The sequence below is a fragment of the Panulirus ornatus genome, chromosome 28, assembly GCF_036320965.1.
Source record: "Panulirus ornatus isolate Po-2019 chromosome 28, ASM3632096v1, whole genome shotgun sequence".
Taxonomy (NCBI): Eukaryota; Metazoa; Arthropoda; class Malacostraca; order Decapoda; family Palinuridae; genus Panulirus; species Panulirus ornatus.
In genome coordinates, this window is record NC_092251.1 from 22,139,850 (window position 1) to 22,157,440 (window position 17,591).

Below are 17,591 nucleotides of genomic sequence, written 5' to 3' on the forward strand. Positions count from 1 at the left end.
CCTCAAACATCTCATTTCCAGCACATCCATCCTCCTGCGCACAACTCTATCCATAGCCCACGCCTCGCAACCATACAACATTGTTGGAACCACTATTCCTTCAAACATACCCATTTTTGCTTTCCGAGATACTGTTCTCGACTTCCACACATTTTTCAAGGCTCCCAAAATTTTCGCCCCCTCCCCCACCCTATGATCCACTTCCGCTTCCATGGTTCCATCCGCTGACAGATCCACTCCCAGATATCTAAAACACTTCACTTCCTCCAGTTTTTCTCCATTCAAACTCACCTCCCAATTGACTTGACCCTCAACCCTACTGTACCTAATAACCTTGCTCTTATTCACATTTACTCTTAACTTTCTTCTTCCACACACTTTACCAAACTCAGTCACCAGCTTCTGCAGTTTCTCACATGAATCAGCCACCAGCGCTGTATCATCAGCGAACAACAACTGACTCACTTCCCAAGCTCTCTCATCCCCAACAGACTTCATACTTGCCCCTCTTTCCAGGACTCTTGCATTTACCTCCCTAACAACCCCATCCATAAACAAATTATATATATATATATATATATATATATATATATATATATATATATATATATATATATACACTCTTGTCTCAAGAGAAAAAGGTGTGTGTAATTACACATACAGAGCGTGTGGGGTACACAGACTGACTAGCCAGAATATATTCATACAGACAGCTGGACAGGAGCGTAGACAGAAAAGTAAATACGTCACAGATGATGACAGACAGGGACTGTAGACGAGACAGACAGCCGAATGGCCAAGGGCTGACAGGTGCTTGCCCATAGGAGACAGACAGGTTTGAGTATGGTCGTACCTTCACACAGACAGATACAGACAGACAGGGTACGGTTGTATCTACCCAGAAAAAAAGACAGAGAAAAATGAGAGTCCTGAGACAGGCAGGATTGTGACGGAATGTCGCCTGACGCGTCTGATCAGCCCAGCTCCTTTAACTTTCCCCGACACACAGTAGCTCCGTCTCCATCCGTGTCCCTGGTACCGCTGATTGCCTCCACCACTCGTCATTATCAGCTGTTTACGAATTCAGGGCCGGTTCTCGGCGGCGGCTCGAACGCTGCTGGGAATTCCAAGTTCGATGAGCCAGAACCAAGCCATCCTGAGCTCCGGCCAGCTCGCCTCTTGCTCCCGACGCGGCGGTGATCCCCCACTAGGGTCGTGGGGGGGGGGGGGGGATAGGGGGCAATTAAGGCGCTGCGGGAGGTGACGTGTCCTGCACACGGACGCTGAAGGCGACGCTGCTGGTGATGAAGCCTGGTGGATGTGCATGCTGGACCACACCTCCCTCACCAGCGTGCCTGAGGGGCATGGAGGTCTGGAAGCTGTTATTAGAAAAAGAAAATTTATGTGACCCAAACTGTCGTTACATTGTTAACAATTTTCACTCATATTCTCTCTCTCTCTCTCTCTCTCTCTCTCTCTCTCTCTCTCTATGTATATATATATATATATATATATATATATATATATATATATATATATATATATATATATATGAAGGTGGAATCGCACTTCAGTAGTACATAAACTTTTATTTAACATGTATTTTATCTGTACATTTGGTACAAACTGTTTCACGGAGGCAGTTCGCCTCGTCTGGTTCCAGTAATTCATATTTTTTCCTCCAATTCCAACACAGCCACAGTAATGCTGTCTTCCTTCTACCATTCCAGACGACGCTCTGGCCAGACCAACAGTGATCGTTAAAGGGAAAGTGTGGAGTGTCATGTGGTTAAGGGGGGTCGTGTGGAGGGGGTTGGCCTTGGTAACAATTTATCGTCGTGTTCCGCGTTAGCGAGGTAGCGTTAGGAACAGTCAGAGAAAGACATCATTGCCAGCCTCACACTCAGTCTCTAGCTGTCATGTGTAATGCACCGAAACCACAGCTCCCTATCCACATCTAGGCCCCCACAGACCTTTTCATGGTTTACCCAGGACGCTACACCTGCCCTGGGTCACTCCACTGACTGATGTCTAGATTGTGTGTGTGTGTGTGGCGATCATAAGACAATCTTCAGTTGGAAGTCCTTAACTTGTGTGTGTACCTCATACATTTCTGCTTGACTGAACACACCCCGAACCCCCGTATTATGATAATCCAATATATATGATATGATAGTCATATATATATATATATATATATATATATATATATATATATATATATATATATATATATATATATATGTATATATATCCAAGGTCTTTCTTTCATAGTATTCACTAAGTAAGGTTCCGGGTTCCATGTGAGTCATAAGGTTGATTATTAGAACATGTGTGGGAAGTTTATGAGCAGATTAAGAAGTTTGAGGAGACCCAGACTCGAACCCCGGTTGCTGGGGAGGAACGTGGACCCCCAGGCAGCCCCAGCAGTGGCCGGGGAGGAACGTGGACCCCCAAGCTCCCCCAGCAGTGACCTGGGAGGAACGTGGACCCCCAGGCAGCCCCAGCAGTGACCTGGGAGGAACGTGGACCCCCAGGCAGCCCCAGCAGTGACCTGGGAGGAACGTGGACCCCCAGGCTCCCCCAGCAGTGACCTGGGAGGAACGTGGACCCCCAGGCTCCCCCAGCAGTGAGCTGGGAGGAACGTGGACCCCCAGGCAGCCCCAGCAGTGGCCGGGGAGGAACGTGGACCCCCAGGCTGCCCCAGCAGTGACCTGGGAGGAACGTGGACACCCAGGCAGCCCCAGCAGTGGCCGGGGAGGAACGTGGACCCCCAGGCTGCCCCAGCAGTGACCTGGGAGGAACGTGGACACCCAGGCAGCCCCAGCAGTGGCCGGGGAGGAACGTGGACCCCCAGGCTGCCCCAGCAGTGACCTGGGAGGAACGTGGACACCCAGGCAGCCCCAGCAGTGACCTGGGAGGAACGTGGACCCCCAGGCTCCCCCAGCAGTGAGCTGGGAGGAACGTGGACCCCCAGGCTCCCCCAGCAGTGAGCTGGGAGGAACGTGGACCCCCAGGCTGCCCCAGCAGTGACCTGGGAGGAACGTGGACCCCCAGGCTCCCCCAGCAGTGACCTGGGAGGAACGTGGACCCCCAGGCTCCCCCAGCAGTGAGCTGGGAGGAACGTGGACCCCCAGGCAGCCCCAGCAGTGGCCGGGGAGGAACGTGGACCCCCAGGCTGCCCCAGCAGTGACCTGGGAGGAACGTGGACACCCAGGCAGCCCCAGCAGTGACCTGGGAGGAACGTGGACCCCCAGGCTCCCCCAGCAGTGACCTGGGAGGAACGTGGACCCCCAGGCTCCCCCAGCAGTGAGCTGGGAGGAACGTGGACCCCCAGGCTGCCCCAGCAGTGGCCGGGGAGGAACGTGGACCCCCAGGCTCCCCCAGCAGTGACCTGGGAGGAACGTGGACCCCCAGGCTCCCCCAGCAGTGACCTGGGAGGAACGTGGACCCCCAGGCTGCCCCAGCAGTGGCCGGGGAGGAACGTGGACCCCCCAGGCTGCCCCAGCAGTGACTAGGGGCCGCCGTAAGTCCCCTGTGGTAGTCATGTGGTGATGAAGAGCTTGGGTTAGGTTTTGACTGTGGTCCTTGGGATGGGTGAGGAGACCGAGATGCTCATGTCTCGTGTTGCAGACATTCATCATGACCTGAATGATTAACAACTTGGCTGTACACAGGAAGAGCAGAGTGCCTGGTGGCCACTCGCCTACTGTACTATGAATATTCACCAATGGATGAAGTCATGGGAGACATAAACATGAGTGTTTATGGTCAGTATTTTACTCTCCTCCTGTATGATGTAAGTGGGAAGGATGCTAACTCTCCTCCTGTATGATGTAAGTGGGAAGGATGCTAACTCTCCTCCTGTATGATGTAAGTGGGAAGGATGCTAACTCTCCTCCTGTATGATGTAAGTGGGAAGGATGCTAAGGTGCATCGGAAGTGTCTGGAAATTGCCTTGCCTCCCTGGGCATGAGCATTGCTTAACGATGCCCCGCCTCCTGACGGCGCCTGACACAGAATTACAATCACCACTTGACCTCCGTCAGTGTAGTCGAGCTTCGCTTGGCAACTCCTGCACAATACACACTGAGGAAGTCCCTCCCAAGCTTCACTGACGTAGGATTTCATTTCCCTCACTTCCCTCACTTCCTTCACTTCCTTCACTTCCCTCATTTCCTTCACTTCTGATGGTAACCCACATATAGTGTCAAACTAATGGTGTTGTCTCTCTTCTTCCCCAGGTGAGTTAGCAAGTACTCCAGCCACGAGGTGACGTCAGCCACCAGTCTGGATGTCAGCTCTCCGCCTGGTATGTCAGCCGGCCGCTCCCTCCATCCCTGGTCACGTCAGGTCGACGTGTCAGCTGGAGGTCTTGTTACGAGAGCCACTCTCGTATATGTCATCGTATGTCGGAGATGTACAGTCTTGCGTCACCCTCAGCCACGTTCGACGCTGCCAGGGGCCACAGCCGGTGGAGCGTGTCTTGTGGAGCATCCTTCGTGGAGCATACCTTTGGTGCGTGGCCACAGGGAACCTCCTTCGTGGAGCACACCGCGTGGAACAACCTTGTGGAGCATTCCTTCAGCACTCCTCATGACACAGACAGGTTTAACCCATTCACTATGGTGTGTTCCGCGTTGTGGAACCCGGCGTGGAACGTTCCTGGCATTCTTCACTGTGTTCCGTATCACGGAACGTTCCTGGTGGGTGGGAGATGATGGCAGTAACTCACTAGTGTTCCGTGAGGCTCCTTCAGGAACCAAACTGTGCTGGAGAGCCTGTGTTGTGGTTGTACGGGTTCTCAGTCCATTCCTGTCATGTTGTTCGTTGCTGTGCAGGTCATGTGTACTTACCGAGTGGAAATAGCAGTAATGATAATATTGATGATAATGAAAATCATGATAATAATAATAATGATAATAATAATAATTTTTTTTTTGTCGCTGTCTCCCGCGTTTGCGAGGTAGCGCAAGGAAACAGACGAAAGAAATGGCCCAACCCCCCCCCCCCATACACATGTATATACGTACGTCCACACACGCAAATATACATACCTACACAGCTTTCCATGGTTTACCCCAGACGCTTCACATGCCTTGATTCAATCCACTGACAGCACGTCAACCCCGGTATACCACATCGCTCCAATTCACTCTATTCCTTGCCCTCCTTTCACCCTCCTGCATGTTCAGGCCCCGATCACACAAAATCTTTTTCACTCCATCTTTCCACCTCCAATTTGGTCTCCCTCTTCTCCTCGTTCCCTCCACCTCCGACACATATATCCTCTTGGTCAATCTTTCCTCACTCATTCTCTCCATGTGCCCAAACCATTTCAAAACACCCTCTTCTGCTCTCTCAACCACGCTCTTTTTATTTCCACACATCTCTCTTACCCTTACGTTACTTACTCGATCAAACCACCTCACACCACACATTGTCCTCAGACATCTCATTTCCAGCACATCCATCCTCCTGCGCACAACTCTATCCATAGCCCACGCCTCGCAACCATACAACATTGTTGGAACCATTATTCCTTCAAACATACCCATTTTTGCTTTCCGAGATAATGTTCTCAACTTCCACACATTCTTCAAGGCTCCCAGAATTTTCGCCCCCTCCCCCACCCTATGATCCACTTCCGCTTCCATGGTTCCATCCGCTGCCAGATCCACTCCCAGATATCTAAAACACTTCACTTCCTCCAGTTTTTCTCCATTCAAACTCACCTCCCAATTGACTTGACCCTCAACCCTACTGTACCTAATAACCTTGCTCTTATTCACATTTACTCTTAACTTTCTTCTTTCACACACTTTACCAAACTCAGTCACCAGCTTCTGCAGTTTCTCACATGAATCAGCCACCAGCGCTGTATCATCAGCGAACAACAACTGACTCACTTCCCAAGCTCTCTCATCCCCAACAGACTTCATACTTGCCCCTCTTTCCAAAACTCTTGCATTCACCTCCCTAACAACCCCATCCATAAACAAATTAAACAACCATGGAGACATCACACACCCCTGCCGCAAACCTACATTCACTGAGAACCAATCACTTTCCTCTCTTCCTACACGTACACATGCCTTACATCCTCGATAAAAACTTTTCACTGCTTCTAACAACTTTCCTCCCACACCATATATTCTTAATACCTTCCACAGAGCATCTCTATCAACTCTATCATATGCCTTCTCCAGATCCATAATTGCTACATACAAATCCATTTGCTTTTCTAAGTATTTCTCACATACATTCTTCAAAGCAAACACCTGATCCACACATCCTCTACCACTTCTGAAACCACACTGCTCTTCCCCAATCTGATGCTCTGTACATGCCTTCACCCTCTCAATCAGTACCCTCCCATATAATTTACCAGGAATACTCAACAAACTTATACCTCTGTAATTTGAGCACTCACTCTTATCCCCTTTGCCTTTGTACAATGGCACTATGCACGCATTCCGCCAATCCTCAGGCACCTCACCATGAGTCATACATACATTAAATAACCTTACCAACCAGTCAACAATACAGTCACCCCCTTTTTTAATAAATTCCACTGCAATACCATCCAAACCTGCTGCCTTGCCGGCTTTCATCTTCCGCAAAGCTTTTACTACCTCTTCTCTGTTTACCAAATCATTTTCCCTAACCCTCTCACTTTGCACACCACCTCGAACAAAACACCCTATATCTGCCACTCTATCATCAGACACATTCAACAAACCTTCAAAATACTCACTCCATCTCCTTCTCACATCACCACTACTTGTTAGCACCTCCCCATTTGCGCCCTAAAACTGAAGTTCCCATTTGCTCCCTTGTCTTACGCACTTTATTTACCTTCTTCCAGAACATCTTTTTATTCTCCCTAAAATTTAATGATACTCTCTCACCCCAACTCTCATTTGCCCTTTTTTTCACCTCTTGCACCTTTCTCTTGACCTCCTGTCTCTTTCTTTTATACATCTCCCACTCAATTGCATTTTTTCCCTGCAAAAATCGTCCAAATGCCTCTCTCTTCTCTTTCACTAATAATCTTACTTCTTCATCCCACCACTCACTACCCTTTCTAATCAACCCACCTCCCACTCTTCTCATGCCACAAGCATCTTTTGCGCAATCCATCACTGATTCCCTAAATACATCCCATTCCTCCCCCACTCCCCTTACTTCCATTGTTCTCACCTTTTTCCATTCTGTACTCAATCTCTCCTGGTACTTCCTCACACAAGTCTCCTTCCCAAGCTCACTTACTCTCACCACCCTCTTCACCCCAACATTCACTCTTCTTTTCTGAAAACCCATACAAATCTTCACCTTAGCCTCCACAAGATAATGATCAGACATCCCTCCAGTTGCACCTCTCAGCACATTAACATCCAAAAGTCTCTCTTTCGCGCGCCTGTCAATTAACACGTAATCCAATAACGCTCTCTGGCCATCTCTCTTACTTACATAAGTATACTTATGTATATCTCGATTTCTAAACCAGGTATTCCCAATCATCAGTCCTTTTTCAGCACATAAATCTACAAGCTCTTCACCATTTCCATTTACAACACTGAACACCCCATGTATACCAATTATTCCCTCAACTGCCACATTACTCACCTTTGCATTCAAATCACCCATCACTATAACCCGGTCTCGTGCATCAAAACCACTAACACACTCATTCAGCTGCTCCCAAAACACTTGCCTCTCATGATCTTTCTTCTCATGCCCAGGTGCATATGCACCAATAATCACCCATCTCTCTCCATCAACTTTCAGTTTTACCCATATTAATCGAGAATTTACTCTCTTACATTCTATCACATACTCCCACAACTCCTGTTTCAGGAGTACTGCTACTCCTTCCCTTGCTCTTGTCCTCTCACTAACCCCTGACTTTACTCCCAAGACATTCCCAAACCACTCTTCCCCTTTACCCTTGAGCTTCGTTTCACTCAGAGCCAAAACATCCAGGTTCCTTTCCTCAAACATACTACCTATCTCTCCTTTTTTCACATCTTGGTTACATCCACACACATTGAGGCACCCCAGTCTGAGCCTTCGAGGAGGATGAGCACTCCCCGCGTGACTCCTTCTTCTGTTTCCCATTTTAGAAAGTTAAAAAATACAAGGAGGGGAGGATTTCTGGCCCCCCGCTCCCGTCCCCTCTAGTCGCTTTCTACGACATGCGAGGAATACGTGGGACGTATTCTTTCACCCCTATCCCCAGGGATAATATATATATATATATATATATATATATATATATATATATATATATATATATATATATATATATATATATATATATATGAGAGTTAGGGTGAGAGACTATCAGTAAATTTTAGGGAGAATAAAAAGATGTTCTGGAAGGAGGTAAATAGGGTGCGTAAGACAAGGGAGCAAATGGGAACTTCAGTGAAGGGCGTAAATGGGGAGGTGATAACAAGTAGTGGTGATGTGAGAAGGAGATGGAATGAGTATTTTGAAGGTTTGTTGAATGTGTCTGATGACAGAGTGGCAGATATAGGGTGTTTGGGTCGAGGTGGTGTGCAAAGTGAGAGGGTTAGGGAAAATGATTTGGTAAACAGAGAAGAGGTAGTAAAAGCTTTGCGGAAGATGAAAGCCGGCAAGGCAGCAGGTTTGGATGGTATTGCAGTGGAATTTATAAAAAAAGGGGGTGACTGTATTGTTGACTGGTTGGTAAGGTTATTTAATGTATGTATGACTCATGGTGAGGTGCCTGAGGATTGGCGGAATGCGTGCATAGTGCCATTGTACAAAGGCAAAGGGGATAAGAGTGAGTGCTCAAATTACAGAGGTATAAGTTTGTTGAGTATTCCTGGTAAATTATATGGGAGGGTATTGATTGAGAGGGTGAAGGCATGTACAGAGCATCAGATTGGGGAAGAGCAGTGTGGTTTCAGAAGTGGTAGAGGATGTGTGGATCAGGTGTTTGCTTTGAAGAATGTATGTGAGAAATACTTAGAAAAGCAAATGGATTTGTATGTAGCATTTATGGATCTGGAGAAGGCATATGATAGAGTTGATAGAGATGCTCTGTGGAAGGTATTAAGAATATATGGTGTGGGAGGCAAGTTGTTAGAAGCAGTGAAAAGTTTTTATCGAGGATGTAAGGCATGTGTACGTGTAGGAAGAGAGGAAAGTGATTGGTTCTCAGTGAATGTAGGTTTGCGGCAGGGGTGTGTGATGTCTCCATGGTTGTTTAATTTGTTTATGGATGGGGTTGTTAGGGAGGTAAATGCAAGAGTTTTGGAAAGAGGGGCAAGTATGAAGTCTGTTGGGGATGAGAGAGCTTGGGAAGTGAGTCAGTTGTTGTTCGCTGATGATACAGCGCTGGTGGCGGATTCATGTGAGAAACTGCAGAAGCTGGTGACGGAGTTTGGTAAAGTGTGTGGAAGAAGAAAGTTAAGAGTAAATGTGAATAAGAGCAAGGTTATTAGGTACAGTAGGGTTGAGGGTCAAGTCAATTGGGAGGTGAGTTTGAATGGAGAAAAACTGGAGGAAGTGAAGTGTTTTAGATATCTGGGAGTGGATCTGTCAGCGGATGGAACCATGGAAGCGGAAGTGGATCATAGGGTGGGGGAGGGGGCAAAAATTTTGGGAGCCTTGAAAAATGTGTGGAAGTCGAGAACATTATCCCGGAAAGCAAAAATGGGTATGTTTGAAGGAATAGTGGTTCCAACAATGTTGTATGGTTGCGAGGCGTGGGCTATGGATAGAGTTGTGCGCAGGAGGATGGATGTGCTGGAAATGAGATGTTTGAGGACAATGTGTGGTGTGAGGTGGTTTGATCGAGTAAGTAACGTAAGGGTAAGAGAGATGTGTGGAAATAAAAAGAGCGTGGTTGAGAGAGCAGAAGAGGGTGTTTTGAAGTGGTTTGGGCACATGGAGAGAATGAGTGAGGAAAGATTGACCAAGAGGATATATGTGTCGGAGGTGGAGGGAACGAGGAGAAGAGGGAGACCAAATTGGAGGTGGAAAGATGGAGTGAAAAGGATTTTGTGTGATCGGGGCCTGAACATGCAGGAGGGTGAAAGGAGGGCAAGGAATAGAGTGAATTGGAGCGATGTGGTATACAGGGGTTGACGTGCTGTCAGTGGATTGAATCAAGGCATGTGAAGCGTCCGGGGTAAACCATGGAAAGCTGTGTAGGTATGTATATTTGCGTGTGTGGACGTATGTATGTACATGTGTATGGGGGGGGGTTGGGCCATTTCTTTCGTCTGTTTCCTTGCGCTACCTCGCAAACGCGGGAGACAGCGACGAGGTATAAAAAAAAAATATATATATATATATATATATATATATATATATATATATATATATATATATATATATATATATATATATATATATATATATATATATATATATATATAATATTAATAGTAATAATTATGATAATGTTAATGAGAGAAATAATGATATAAGTAGGACTAGTAGGAGTAAAAATAATAGATGATAATAATAATTAATAATAATAATAATGATAATGATAATAATAATGATAATAATTCATCGGTTATCAAGACAATATGACGAAATGATATGGACATAAACATGTCATGCACTGGTATATTCTCTGACCAGGACGGTTGTAATCCTGTGTCATTTCTACAAGTGGACGATGTACAACATGTTATGACTGGTTGTTTACAGGTTCTGCTGCTCCTGCTTATCATCATCATCATTACTCGTATGATTTATTTCTGAAGTCCTGAAAGTAAACATTGTCCTGATCCGCTGTTACTGTAGACGTACCGGATCTGTTACTACAGGAGAAACATTGTGATATATCGTGAGAAATATTCTGTAGATCCAGCCAGTCTTTTCTGTAGATCGGGTTATGTTCGTTCAATCTTATCTTTTGTGTAAAGTCGACATCTCTATTATGTAGATCAGAGATCCCCTTTGTATAGACTCAACATCTGCTTAGTATAAACCAGAAGTCTTATATATCATACGCCAGGTTATCCTAACACCACCTCTTTACGTAGAACACTACAGCATTTGTATATGTCCTACGTCCCTTTTGTATATTAAAGCGCCGCTTTTATATACGTCAAACGACCTTTTTGTGAAGGTCAAACGACCCTTTTGTGTAGGTCAAACGACCCTTTTATATAGGTCAAACGACCCTGTCGTGTAGGTCAAAAAACTTTTTTGTATAGATCAAACGACCCTTTTGTGTAGGTCAAACATCTGTTATGTATGCTGGGCGACGCCTTCGACAGCTCAGCACATCTTTATGTAGATTTATTGCATCTTTTATGTATGTCCCGCGACTGTGTTGTTGTGCTGGATGTCTCTTTTGTGTTGGTCTGACGTATCTTTTGTGTTGGTCTGACGTCTCTTTTGTGTTAGTCTACGTCTCTTTTGTGTGGATTTTTCGTCTTTTTGTTTTGGATTTGAAAGTTTGTTGTATAAGCTGAAGATATATAGAGAAAATCCACACTATAGACGGTGGGGTAATGAAAACGGTGGTTGGGTTAGACACTTTACAGAAACACTGTAGCAGACGTTCTTATGATTAATTATTATTATCATTCATTTTTCCATATATTCTTAATACCTTCCACAGAGCATCTCTATCAACTCTATCATATGCCTTCTCCAGATCCATAATTGCTACATACAAATCCATTTGCTTTTCTAAGTATTTCTCACATACATTCTTCAAAGCAAACACCTGATCCACACATCCTCTATCACTTCTGAAACCACACTGCTCTTCCCCAATCTGATGCTCTGTACATGCCTTCACCCTCTCAATCAATACCCTCCCATATAATTTACCAGGAATACTCAACAAACTTATACCTCTGTAATTTGAGCACTCACTCTTATCCCCTTTGCCTTTGTACAATGGCACTATGCACGCATTCCGCCAATCCTCAGGCACCTCACCATGAGTCATACATACATTAAATAACCTTACCAACCAGTCACCAATACAGTCACCCCCTTTTTTAATAAATTCCACTGCAATACCATCCAAACCTGCTGCCTTGCCGGCTTTCATCTTCCGCAAAGCTTTTACTACCTCTTCTCTGTTTACCAAATCATTTTCCCTAACCCTCTCACTTTGCACACCACCTCGACCAAAACACCCTATATCTGCCACTCTATCATCAAACACATTCAACAAACCTTCAAAATACTCACTCCATCTCCTTCTCACATCACCACTACTTGTTAGCACCTCCCCATTTGCGCCCTTCACTGAAGTTCCCATTTGCTCCCTTGTCTTACGCACTTTATTTACCTCCTTCCAGGAGGTGTGGGAGGCAAGTTGTTAGAAGCAGTGAAAAGTTTTTATCGAGGATGTAAGGCATGTGTACGTGTAGGAAGAGAGGAAAGTGATTGGTTCTCAGTGAATGTAGGTTTGCGGCAGGGGTGTGTGATGTCTCCATGGTTGTTTAATTTGTTTATGGATGGGGTTGTTAGGGAGGTAAATGCAAGAGTTCTGGAAAGAGGGGCAAGTATGAAGTCTGTTGGGGATGAGAGAGCTTGGGAAGTGAGTCAGTTGTTGTTCGCTGATGATACAGCGCTGGTGGCTGATTCATGTGAGAAACTGCAGAAGCTGGTGACTGAGTTTGGTAAAGTGTGTGAAAGAAGAAAGTTAAGAGTAAATGTGAATAAGAGCAAGGTTATTAGGTACAGTAGGGTTGAGGGTCAAGTCAACTGGGAGGTAAGTTTGAATGGAGAAAAACTGGAGGAAGTAAAGTGTTTTAGATATCTGGGAGTGGATCTGGCAGCGGATGGAACCATGGAAGCGGAAGTAGATCATAGGGTGGGGGACGGGGCGAGAATCCTGGGAGCCTTGAAGAATGTGTGGAAGTCGAGAACATTATCTCGGAAAGCAAAAATGGGTATGTTTGAAGGAATAGTGGTTCCAACAATGTTGTATGGTTGCGAGGCGTGGGCTATGGATAGAGTTGTGCGCAGGAGGATGGATGTGCTGGAAATGAGATGTTTGAGGACAATGTGTGGTGTGAGGTGGTTTGATCGAGTAAGTAACGTAAGGGTAAGAGAGATGTGTGGAAATAAAAAGAGCGTGGTTGAGAGAGCAGAAGAGGGTGTTTTGAAATGGTTTGGGCACATGGAGAGAATGAGTGAGGAAAGGTTGACCAAGAGGATATATGTGTCGGAGGTGGAGGGAACGAGGAGAAGTGGGAGACCAAATTGGAGGTGGAAAGATGGAGTGAAAAAGATTTTGTGTGATCGGGGCCTGAACATGCAGGAGGGTGAAAGGAGGGCAAGGAATAGAGTGAATTGGATCGATGTGGTATACCGGGGTTGACGTGCTGTCAGTGGATTGAATCAGGGCATGTGAAGCGTCTGGGATAAACCATGGAAAGCTGTGTAGGTATGTATATTTGCGTGTGTGGACGTATGTATATACATGTGTATGGGGGTGGGTTGGGCCATTTCTTTCGTCTGTTTCCTTGCGCTACCTCGCAAACGCGGGAGACAGCGACAAAGTAAAAAAAAAAAAAAATAATAATTTTTCCGTACAGTGGTCAGGATGGGGCTGTTCTTGTAGTAATCTTAACACTATATCCACTTATTTGTATCCAGTGGGTAAAATCTACCATGTGAAATACTATGTAATGTATGTAATGAAGCTTATTTAAAGAACCAATTTTGTAACATGTAGTATCAACCCACTGGCGGGGGTCTGACTATGACCCTTTGTGACCCATGAAGTCTTTTTGCGCTACCGCCCACAGGATGAGCATGGGGTGCACTATAAACTTGCTGGTATTACCAACACAAATTAGTCAATAATGATATGGGTCTGTACGCGCACGTGTGGGGCTCGTGGTGGCTGTGATGCCGGAGTTGCAACTTGGGGTCGAGTTGAGAAAGAGAGAGCGTTAGGAGCACCGGTTGTGAGGATCACCTTGAGAGGTGGAGTTGGGTGACCAGTGTTTGTGTGGTGGATGAAGAATACCAGACTGTGTGTGGGTGGGGGGATTTCTTTCTCTTTTATAACTCTTCTTCTTCATTCATTGCGTTCTGATGTCTGTATGGTGTCTCATATCTCACTATGTTCCTCGTCCTGTTCATGAGGAATTGTCATGAGAAATGATCTCAATTTACAGTTTCATTACCACATTATTTGCTCTCCATTTATTCCATCGGTTTGTTTAAAGTCAGTAGCTGTCCACCTTCTTATGTGTCCATCATTTCCACGTTCCATCTCTGTGTGTTTTTGTGACACCTGTATTCTCTTGACTTTCATCCTTGTGTATTCTCATCATGACACGTACTCCATTTTCTGTCATCATTCATGGCCTCTTTCGTTCCATTCCTATCTCCATTTTTGGCTTCTATATTTACGAAACTCATTTGATTTTCTCGATTTCCTTCGATGGTTCGACGACAGAAGGTAAGAAGTGGAAGGTGGTAGAGGGAGAACACACACGACCTCAGAAGAGAACAGGGGAACAATGAAGAGTTAGTGAGGTGGAGGGAGAGTGAGGGAGAAGGTGAGCGGGAGGGAGAGTGAGGGAGAAGATGAGCGGGAGGGAGAGTGAGGGAGAAGATGAGCGGGAGGGAGAGTGAGGGAGAAGATGAGCGGGAGGGAGAGTGAGGGAGAAGATGAGCGGGAGGGAGAGTGAGGGAGAAGATGAGCGGGAGGGAGAGTGAGGGAGAAGATGAGCGGGAGGGAGAGAGACGGGTTCCCGAGCCGGCTGGAGCGACAGAGGTCAAGTCTCGTAAAGTGGTTAGGGAGATGGTGAGCGAGATAATGGGTTGTTGAGGAGATAGTTGAGCGAGTGGCATATATAGGTTGGGTGAGGTCGGAGGGAAGGGTTGGTGAGTCAGTGTGTGAAGCGGGGCACAGGTAACAGATGTGCCAGCGTTACTAGTGAAGGGGTTCGAGTCCAACTGCTATGGATGCCCTCCCACATGGGTGTCCGTGAGGGTGATAGATTGGATGCCTTAGCCAGACTTGCACTTACTAGAGAGGACACACGTTTTTGGGTCGTCAAACAGAAGCTTAAAAATTGTAATGTCGAAGGAAGTAGCAGTTGTGTGAAGCAGAGACACGAGAACAACTACAGTGGATCCATTCACGTAATGTGTCCGGTAGAATGTGTACATACTGGGAAGATTATCAGACTGTGTGATATTGCTAAGGCCAAGCTATTGGTACTGTAAGCATTTTGGTCTGTCTGGCGATGTTTCTCATGTGAACTGTAGATTATGTGGCTAGAGATTTGAACTCTCACTAGAACAATATGTCTGACATATTGACGAAACTGATCCCTTTAGGGATGGATCTAAACAAACCACGCATGAAATGTCACAACACCTTACTGTTCATAACTAGATACCTGAAATTCTAAGACTGTATCCGCGTTTTGTAACCAGAAGACGAGACTTATGAACGACTGTAACCTAGTGAACTATGTAACAATTCCTGTCGTAATGACCTGCTCAGTGGCATCTGACAGTTTGTGGGCACTGTGATCTTACACTGCCGCTCAAACGAGCGAGATGCGCTATATAAACTAGCCGCTCATAGCTACAGGAGAGGTGAGTCGATGGGTAAGACGTGGGGGTTGAAACGGGGATGAGTCACTGAATAACAAACGTACTCATAGCAAGATGTTCATGAAGTGGTGCGGGGACATGTTGTGAGGTGGCATCGCTATCTGCTCCTGGCCTCTCTTGGCTCGCATCTCTCATCAGTATGTTGTTTGGAATCCCCTGACCCTCTCACACCCAGTACCCTCACCTGCCAGTGTGCTGACATGGTTTGGACATATTGAGAGAATGAGTGAGGAAAGGTTGACGATGATATATGTGTCAGAGGTGGTGGAGGGAACAAGGAGAAGCGGGGGACCAAATGGGAAGTGGAAGGATAGAGTGAAAAAGATATTGAGTTATAGAGGGCCTGTACATGCAGGAGGGTGAAAGCCGTGCACGGGATAGAGTTGGATCGGTGTGGTATACAGGGGTCGACGTGTTGTCAGTGGACTGAACCAGGGCATGTGAAGCGGCCAGAGTAAATCATGGAAAGGTTTTTTGTGTGCGCCCAGTCAGGGGTCAGGATGTTGCGTACGTCCAGTCAGGGGTCAGGATGTTGCGTGCGTCCAGTCAGGGGTCAGGATGTTGCGTGCGTCCAGTCAGGGGTCAGGATGTTGCGTGCGTCCAGTCAGGGGGTCAGGGTGTTGCGTGCGTCCAGTCAAGGGTCAGGATGTTGCGTGCGTCCAGTCAGGGGTCAGGATGTTGCGTGCGTCCAGTCAGGGGTCAGGATGTTGCGTACGTCCAGTCAGGGGTCAGGATGTTGCGTACGTCCAGTCAGGGGTCAGGATGTTGCGTACGTCCAGTCAGGGGTCAGGATGTTGCGTACGTCCAGTCAGGGGTCAGGATGTTGCGTACGTCCAGTCAGGGGTCAGGATGTTGCGTGCGCCTAGTCAGGGGTCAGGATGTTGCGTGCGTCCAGTCAGGGGTCAGGATGTTGCGTGCGTCCAGTCAGGGGTCGGAATGTTGCGTACGCCCAGTCAGGGGTCAGGATGTTGTGTGCGCCCAGTCAGGGGTCAGGATGTTGCGTGCGTCCAGTCAGGGGTCAGGATGTTGCGTGCGTCCAGTCAGGGGTCAGGATGTTGTGTGCGCCCAGTCAGGGGTCAGGATGTTATGTGCGCCCAGTCAGGGGTCAGGATGTTGTGTGCGCCCAGTCAGGGGTCAGGATGTTGCGTGCGTCCAGTCAGGGGTCAGGATGTTGCGTGCGTCCAGTCAGGGGTCAGGATGTTGTGTGCGTCCAGTCAGGGGTCAGGATGTTATGTGCGCCCAGTCAGGGGTCAGGATGTTGTGTGCGCCCAGTCAGGGGTCAGGATGTTGCGTGCGTCCAGTCAGATGTCAGGATGTTGCGTGCGTCCAGTCAGGGGTCAGGATGTTGTGTGCGTCCAGTCAGGGGTCAGGATGTTGCGTGCGTCCAGTCAGGGGTCAGGATGTTGTGTGCGTCCAGTCAGGGGTCAGGATGTTGCGTGCGTCCAGTCAGGGGTCAGAATGTTGCGTGCGTCCAGTCAGGGGTCAGGATGTTGCGTGCGTCCAGTCAGGGGTCAGGATGTTGTGTGCGTCCAGTCAGGGGTCAGGATGTTGCGTGCGTCCCCTCAGGGGTCAGGATGTTGCGTGCGTCCAGTCAGGGGTCAGGATGTTGCGTGCGTCCAGTCAGGGGTCAGGATGTTGCGTGCGCCCAGTCAGGGGTCAGGATGTTGTGTGCGTCCAGTCAGGGGTCAGGATGTTGCGTGCGCCCAGTCAGGGGTCAGAATGTTGCGTGCGTCCAGTCAGGGGTCAGGATGTTGCGTGCGTCCAGTCAGGGGTCAGGATGTTGCGTGCGCCCAGTCAGGGGTCAGAATGTTGCGTGCGTCCAGTCAGGGGTCAGGATGTTGCGTGCGTCCAGTCAGGGGTCAGGATGTTGCGTGCGCCCAGTCAGGGGTCAGGATGTTGTGTGCGTCCAGTCAGGGGTCAGGATGTTGCGTGCGTCCAGTCAGGGGTCAGTATGTTGCGTGCGCCCAGTCAGGGGTCAGGATGTTGTGTGC

General features: G+C 47.4%; 1 protein-coding gene across 2 annotated transcripts in view; it reads left to right on the forward strand.

The window, feature by feature from the left end:
- Window positions 1-17,591, forward strand: part of LOC139757898 (uncharacterized) — a 294,010-nt gene that overhangs the window by 47,974 nt on the left and 228,445 nt on the right. The window lies entirely within an intron of this gene.